The sequence below is a fragment of the Octodon degus genome, unplaced genomic scaffold, assembly GCF_000260255.1.
Source record: "Octodon degus isolate 3935 unplaced genomic scaffold, OctDeg1.0 scaffold00104, whole genome shotgun sequence".
Taxonomy (NCBI): Eukaryota; Metazoa; Chordata; class Mammalia; order Rodentia; family Octodontidae; genus Octodon; species Octodon degus.
Window position 1 is genome coordinate 6,240,601 of NW_004524680.1, and position 7,875 is coordinate 6,248,475.

Consider the following 7,875-nt stretch of genomic DNA (forward strand, 5'->3'; position numbering starts at 1 on the left):
GGTTCTAACCTGGGTGGGTGTGCAGGTTCCTGGAGGCACTGAGAGACTCTCGCGTGCAGATTCTGGAGTGTATAATTCCACTGAAGCCCTCGACCTGAGTCCATTATTGTGAGTCGGCTGAGGCTGAAGGGGCGAAAGAGTCAGAAAGAGGCTCTAGGCCCCTCCCACTCTGTGAAGTCAGATTGGCCTGACTTCCTGCCCTTGGGCAGGGTCTCTCACAGGCCTCTGGGGCCAGCTCTTCCAGAGCAAGGTCAGAGCAGAGGCTGGGTAGCTTGCTGGGTAGAGCCGAGCCTGCCCATCCCAGCCCTGTCCACTGTTGCTTCCTGCTGGCTTGCTCCAGTGGCAGGTGGGATAGGGGACTCTCACTGCAGTAAATGTGCTCTTAACAACCACACCACTGCAGGTCCTGGAGGAACTCCAAGCACCATCATAACAATTAGCACCACACTCATCAGCACAATTGAGACGTCTACCCTATTGGCTTTGCTCAACAGTCACTGGGTCACGCCAGCTCTCAGACCCCAGAGGGTTCAGGACTCTTGTTGTGTGGACACACCACTCATTCCCTGAGGGCAGATTAAAAAGGGCCCAGCCCAGACAGAACCCAGCAGGGACTTAAGCCATGACCCGCACCAGAAACAGAGGCCCCAGGGCCACTCACTTTGCAAGGTCAACATGGAAGCCAGGTTGTAGCCCTCAGAAAGCCCCATCGACAGCAGCAACTAGAAGACAGGCTCCTTCTCCAAAGTCCCAACACTCCCATTCCCCACCTATACCTCAGAAGCAGGGTATGACAAGGCCACTGGCCCCTGCCAGGCAGGCCTGGTGCACCCAGCTCCAGCTCCAAGGGGTGAAAAGGGGGTAGGATGAGACTTCAAGCAACTGCCTGGGCAGGGACAGGGCACAAAGACCACAGCAAATACCCCCAACTCTGGACCTTGACACTGGTCACATTCTGGGCTCTGACCCTGGTCATAGTCTGAGCCCTGACCATAGTTACACGTGAACTCTGCTCTCAAGCCAAGCTCTGCCCCAGGCCCCACCGCTGACCCCTCACTGGCCCTAGAGCTGGTCAGGCCAGAAGGATCATTCTCTTCTCAGGTGAGCAGACTGAGCTGTTCAGAACTCAACCAAGACGCCTGCACCCCAGAGCTTCCGTGGACCTGGCCTCAGCCAGGGGCTCAGAGGAGCAGGGAGGGCGGCAGGAAAAACTACCCTTCTAGGGCCAGCGCCCATGCCACTAAGGACACAGCAATGGCGATGATGGTGGTGGCACTGGGGAGCTGGCTGGCCTGCCGGGTTCTGACATCCCCTGGAGCCTCCTCCAGGAAGATGGCTCTGCATGGACAGGCAGATCTGAGAGGGTGGCACAGTGCCAGGAAAGGTCCTTCTAGGGTGAGATCGGGAGCAGGTGTCCCAGCCCCCCAGGTAGTCCCCACCAACCCCAGACCACTTCTTTACGCCTCAGTTTACTCCTCCACCAAGGATGGGAGACAGTGAGATCCAATTGGGAGCTCTGGGGGCTGTGTGCATTCTAGCATCTGCTTCAGAACTTGGAAAAGCTCCTGCCCTCTTCCTTCAAGCACATACAGCATGTTGGGACACACACACACACACACACACACACACACACACACACATTCACCCCAGGGCCAAAGGGAGCCCCCCCTCCAGATACACTGGACCTTCCCCAACAGCCAGCTTGGGACACAGAGATACGGCAAGTCCTGAGTGTCCTCAGGGCTGCAGCCAGCTCGATGATGGGGGAGTTTGTTGAAGAACAAAAATCCCACCCCCCACTGCCCTGAGTTTGGATTCAGGATGCTGGGTTGGGGGCTGCAACAGGGCAAGCGGATCTGGCCGCAAACCCAGCAGGCCACCTGGACCTGCCCCTGGGCTGGGACTGCCAGCTCCCAGCTGCTCTATTCCCGGTGCCCCCTGACCTGCTGAGCTGAGGAGACTTGGCACTGGCTGCAGGGAAAGTGACAGTCCTGGCCAAGAACAGCATCGCTCCTCCTGTTCCCACCCACTGCCCACTAGCGCTGCTCCAGGGCAGTGCCAGGGAGTGGAAGGCAGAGGGCCTCTGTAATTGGTACTCTAAGCCTAGCCAGAAAATGAAGCAGGAAGGCATGGAGTTGGACAAGGGGAAGAACTTCCTCTTCATAAGAAGTATATGCAGCTCCCTAGAAGGCTGCTGGGGCGGGGGGAGTTTTGTGTGGTGTGTGTGTATGTATGTGTTTGGTTTTACGAAATATGGTCTTGCCATGTAAATCAGGCTGGTCCTAAACTCACTATCCAGCCCTGGCTGAGCCTCAAACTCATGGCAATCCTCCTGCCTCAGCCTCCTGAGTAATGCCCTATAATCCTGGGATTACAGGCATGCACCACCAAGCTCAGCTGTTGAGGAAAGTTATGAAGGCAGAGAAAGGCCCATGTCACACTGCGTCCCGCTCTCCTTGCCTATCCTTTAAGAGCGGGCGTCTGCATTATGGTATACCTTCCTACCTGCTGAGCATCACGTCTGACAGGAAGAAGCAAGGAAAACTCTAGTCCTGTTTTAGGGGGATCCAAACATCCAGGTAGAAACAGACTTGGGCCCAGAAAAGCATCATCAAGTGATCCAGACCCAAAGCAGCCTTGGAATTCAGGGCTCAGAGAGCCCGTGAGGGGGGGACACCAGAAGCAGCAGTCTCAAAGCCCAAGACGGTGTGTCTGGAGGGAGCTGGGAAACACATCAGGTGAAGGGGACAGCAGAGCAAAGGTGTAAAGAGGGTGCGGCTCCAGCACAAAAGACCTCAGGGTCCCATTCCGGTCTCAGCAAACAGAGCTGCTGGCTGTTGCTCAGGGTCGGCCAGTCATAGAAACTTTAGCCCATGTCTCTTAAAAGTTGGGAGTCAGGATCTGAGTGTCAGGGCGCTTAGAACCTATGGTTTCCATGTCACCCTCCTCCAAGCTCTTCTGCCCTCCTGCCCACCTGTGCCTACTATCCACACAACAGCTGTAAAGAGACTGGGCTGATCGAGGCTGTTTGGGATACTTGTAGTGATGGGGAGCTCACTGCCTGTGAGGAAAGGTAAGTGGGACTGGACAGAGAATAGCAGCAGCTTCTGTGGCTCCCCACATGGAGAGCAGGGCAGTGACACTCAGAGTCCAGGCCACACCTCTGAGGCCCACAGGTAGAAGAGGCGGGCACAGCCGTCTGTCCCACAGGGCCTTCTAAGGCTGGGAAGCAAAGGTGTAACAAAGGCTGGTCCTGAGGCTCTTGACCTAGTAGGCCAACTGGACCCTGCTGAGGGAGCTCCCGCCTGGTCAGTGTGTGGCAGCTGGTAGTCCCTGGGCGGACCTACACCCAACAATCTAGAAGCCCTGACCTAGGGCCAGGTCCTAGGTGGTCCTGAAGCTTCCACAGGGAAGGCAGAGGTTACCTCAGGCCTCACAAAAGCAAAGGCCAAGCTGCCACCAGGCCCAGCTGTGTCCTTTCTGGCTGTGTGATCTTGCGCTGTCCTGTGGGTGGCCCCCTAACTACGCATGGGCACAGTACTAAGGGCCTGGCCACCTCCCCAGCAGGTAGCCATGGCCAAGTTCCAGGCTAAACCTGGCCATGTGGGTTACAGACACCTGGACATACCCTAGACCACCTTCCTCACTCCACAAAGAAGTCATCTCCACCTAAGCCTCAGTTTCCCCCAGGGAGCTTGTCCTTTCTGCTCCGGCCCCTCCACCTTCCTCCCCTGCATCAGATCTGATGATGGAGGCCGCGGGCCCAGGTTCGACAGCCCCTGCTCCCTGCTGTGGGCCTGGTCTCCTCCAGCCCTCTCTCCCCCAGCCTGGATTCCTGGCATTTGTAGATTGTTGGAGATGACAAGGCAGGCAGGTGATGGGGGTGTCCCTTTCCTGACATCAGTATAAGCAAGGTGTCCCCAGATGCAAGAAGACACTGGGGGGCAGAGTAGGGAGGGAGCAGGGAGATGGAGTCAGTCTTAGCCCAGGGTTGCCAGTGGGCAGAGAGGGACACCCTGGTGGGTGCCACCTGGCCACTGTCAGAGCACATCTGGGCACAGAAGGGGCTATGGGCGGTGGACCCTTGGGAAAGGGCCCCCCGCCAGAAGCCCCTCTGCCCTCCCTGCCACAGTTCCAGCACCCCCAGTGGCAGGTGTCCTGTCCCCCATTCACAGCTGGTCCATGCCTGCCCTCATAGGCCTCTGGGCCCTGGGCAGTCGGCCTAGCTGAGAGGCAGCTCCCAGGGCAGCTAGTACCCACCAGTGGCTCCCAGAACTAACAAGGGCTGAAGCGTCAGACTAAATGTCAACAGTGTCTACTGGCCCCCAGGTCCCTCAGCCCGCCACCCCCGGCTGGTGGTGTGGCCATTCTGGCACCCCCACATCAGTATGGCAAAGTTATGAGTTCCCAGACCTGCGCCATGGCATTTCCAACTGCAGGAGCAAGAGGCAGACCTGTCACCCTCAGGCCTGTTCTGGAATCGCTGCAGACACAAGGTTGAAAACACGGCCAAAGCTAAGGCTTGGAATTGGGGGTCAAACTGGGAGCCAGCAGTTCCCGCCATCCCAGGGACCTGGGTCCTACCGAGAAGCCTTCCCAAGAGGGTCCCAGAGGCTCTGCTGGCTGGGCCCCTGGGCGCCTGCTAGTATCCTCTGCATTTGGGACCTGGTGTCCCTCTGAGAACCAGACTAAGAGGGTAGGTGGGAGCCCAAGCCCCTCAGCTATCTGCACATCGACCACCCTTGCCAGCCCCCTAGCTGGGCCTCCAAGCACCCACTGAGCCCATCTACATGGACACACACAGGGCACAGGGGCTGGGCCATGTGCACCTGCATAGCCACAGAACTCTGAGCTCCAGGGACAGCAACAAGGGCAGGATCTCCACACACACCCCCTCCCAGCTTCCCTGTCCCCACCTCCTGTGCACCACACAGGTGAGAGATGCCCCCATCCACACCCTCCCCCTCCCATCTGGAGAGCATAGCTGTGACTACCTCCCACCCTGTGCCTCAGTTTTTCTCTCTGTTCAGTAGGGCATAGGGACTCTGTTCCCCCAAGCTCCTCTTCTGGGCCAGGCCCCAGCTCCTGCTGTGGCTGAAGGGGTGGGGAGGGAGCCCATCTGGCCCCGCCCCACCCCACCCTCTGCCTTTGCCCAAAAGTAGCCCCAGCATGGCCTGACGTCAGGCCCCTGGAAGGCGGGTCAGCCCAGGAGGCTCAGAGCTGAGGGAGCCGCTCCTTCTGCAGCAGCTGCCGTGGAGGGCAAAGGCACGGTGAGTTCCCTGTGGCTGGCCTCACCCCAGCCATGGTCTCTGCCTAGGGGGGCAGAGGGGAAGAGGGACCATGAAACTGCCCCCAGCCCCAGCAAGCAAGCTCGTCCCACCCACCACAGCCATTGCACAGGTGGGGAAACTGAGGCTTCAGAGAGCAGACAGGCTGTATGAGGGGATGCAGAGGCCGCTGCCTTGCCCTGGAGTGCAGAGCCTGTCCTATTCCCAGGCTGCTGGGCACCTCCCGACTCTGTGTGTGTTGAGTTCATTCAGTTCCTACTCCTGCTGGGGCTCAAAGCTGGGCTATTTCCCCACCTGTCAAGGCAGTGGGGTGGCCCCTGAGGCTTGACTAGGGAGAGTTGGGGGGCCCCAGAGATAGTATGCTTAGGGACCATAGTCATCACATCCTTCAGGTGAAGCAGAGCTGGGGCTCCAGGGTTTGTGGAGTCCATGGGGGACTTCCCACAGAGAGGCATCTGCCACCCCCAGCTCAGGACCTCTGTCCAGCCCTGGCCCTTCCTCTGCTCTTTCAGGGGTAAGGGAACTGACAATTTTCCCGCTTAGACCCCAGAGCTGGCACTGCCTGGCCAGCAGCCCTGTGAGAAGGCAGCAGGACCAGGGTCCCGAGGGGGTCAGACAGGATGGAAACTGGCCAGTGGCCAGAGTGCCTGGCGGGGCAGACACAGAGCAGCTGGACAGCCTCTGGCTGGACCAAGGACACAGCCCAAAGCAGGAGGCTGGGCCTGCCCTCTTGCCCCATGGTCTTTCCTTGACAGATCACCCAGAGGCTCTCCTCCCCTCCAGGGCTGTCTGGCTGTGTGGCCAGGGGCAAGTCACTGGCCCTCTCTAAGCTGCTGCAGAGCCAAGGAGGGTTGAGCCCAGGTAGCGGTATTGTCTACTTCCTCCTGGGGCAGGTGATGCCTCTTTGGTCCTGGTAACCTGGTGGCACAGACCAGATGGTCTTCAGCATGTGCAGAGGAGAAAATAAGGTTCACAGGGTATGTAGCCTCTTAGATCATTCAGGTTTGTTTTGTTTTGTTTCTTTGTTTTTTTGTCCTTTGGTGGCTCTGCCCTGAGGGGACAACGGGAATGCTGGTCCAACTGGGAGACAGAAACAGGAAAGCAAATATGTACAGATTCTTTGGTGTGGCTAGAGGGGACTAGCGGGCAGCAGGAACTCTAGCTATGCCACAGGTAATGGAACCCAGAGGCAGAGATGGGGCTCAGGCTGAGGAGGTGGCAAGGCCTGTGAGCATGGACTGGGGAGGACGGCCTCACTGAAAGTGGGTGACACACCCCTCACTGGGAGAACGGCCTGCTGACCCTGCTTTTCCCACCTAGGGAACTTTCTTGTCTGGCTCTCTCACCAACCTGCCCCAGCTGTGTGCTCTATAAGGTGGGGCTGGGCCTGCCTGGGTTCATTTAGGCCTGCAGTGCTGAGACTCAAGCCCAGAGTCTGGAGACTCCAAAACACAACACTGGTGCCACCCTGAGCCTGAGGCAAGCTCTCTACTTCCCAGGCCTCTTCTCTGCACAGGTCAGAGTAAACTCAGTGCAGGGCAGCACAAACAGGAGGACTGGCTGGACCTAGCCTCAGCAGAGTGAGCACCACTATCAGAATAAAACAGCACTCAAAGCCAGCTCTCCCTACAACATGGTGGCCCAGGACAGACATGCAGCCTAAGCCCTCTGTGCTCAGCATCCTCACTGCCAGGATAGAGCCAGCGACACTCTCCTGGGAGCACCTCTGAAGGATTGTGGACCCCGGGAAGGATCATCTCAGCAGGGTCCCACAGCTGTGGGGCTATAATTCTCCCCCAGGAGAGGGGTTCAGGTCCCAGGAGGCTGTGCCAGGTGTGGGGCTGCCATGTGCCATTGGCTGGACAGGGCAGGGCCCAGGAAAAAGGCAGGGGACATGTGACCAGGGAGGTTCACCGGTTCACAGTTCTCATAAAGATTCTGAGAAGTCCTACACCAAGCTGTGGGAACTTCCCAGCCTTCCCCACTGTGGGCAGGTTAGAGCAGGTGCCAAGTGCACCTGCAGCCCCTACAGCCTCGCTATAGCAGCCACCTCCTGGGCAATCCATGGGCCTTTCTTACTGACACATCCACTCTGCTGGGGTTCATTCAGTCAGCAAGTACGGCCCTCAGAGTCACCAGGGACAGAACAGAGCCTCTGCCAGGTAGAATCACTTACCCAGGGGCAGGTGGATGGCAGAGCTGCTTATCCTAAAGACCAGTGCCACCAAGAGGCAGAGCTGGGGGCGAACACAGTCAGGTGGGCCCTAAGGGTGCAGCCCTACTGCTATGGCGTCCCTCGGTTATCAGGTCTTTCCCTCCAGCATTCTGTCAGTGCTGGCTGGCAGACACGCTGCAGGGTCCCCTCTCCTTCCTGGGACCCTCAGGCCACCCTGCTACAGGAGGTCAAGCCCACAGCACTGCGGTGCCACACTCCCAGGCTTCATGCCCACCACACCCACACCTGCAGAATATCTGTCCCTGCCACAAACTCCCATGTGTAGGGACAGCAGCAGGGCAGGAGGCAGGCATGGGCAGCCCAGATTTCTCCCAGCAGCCCAGGATGGTAGATGTCCAGAGGCAGAGAGCA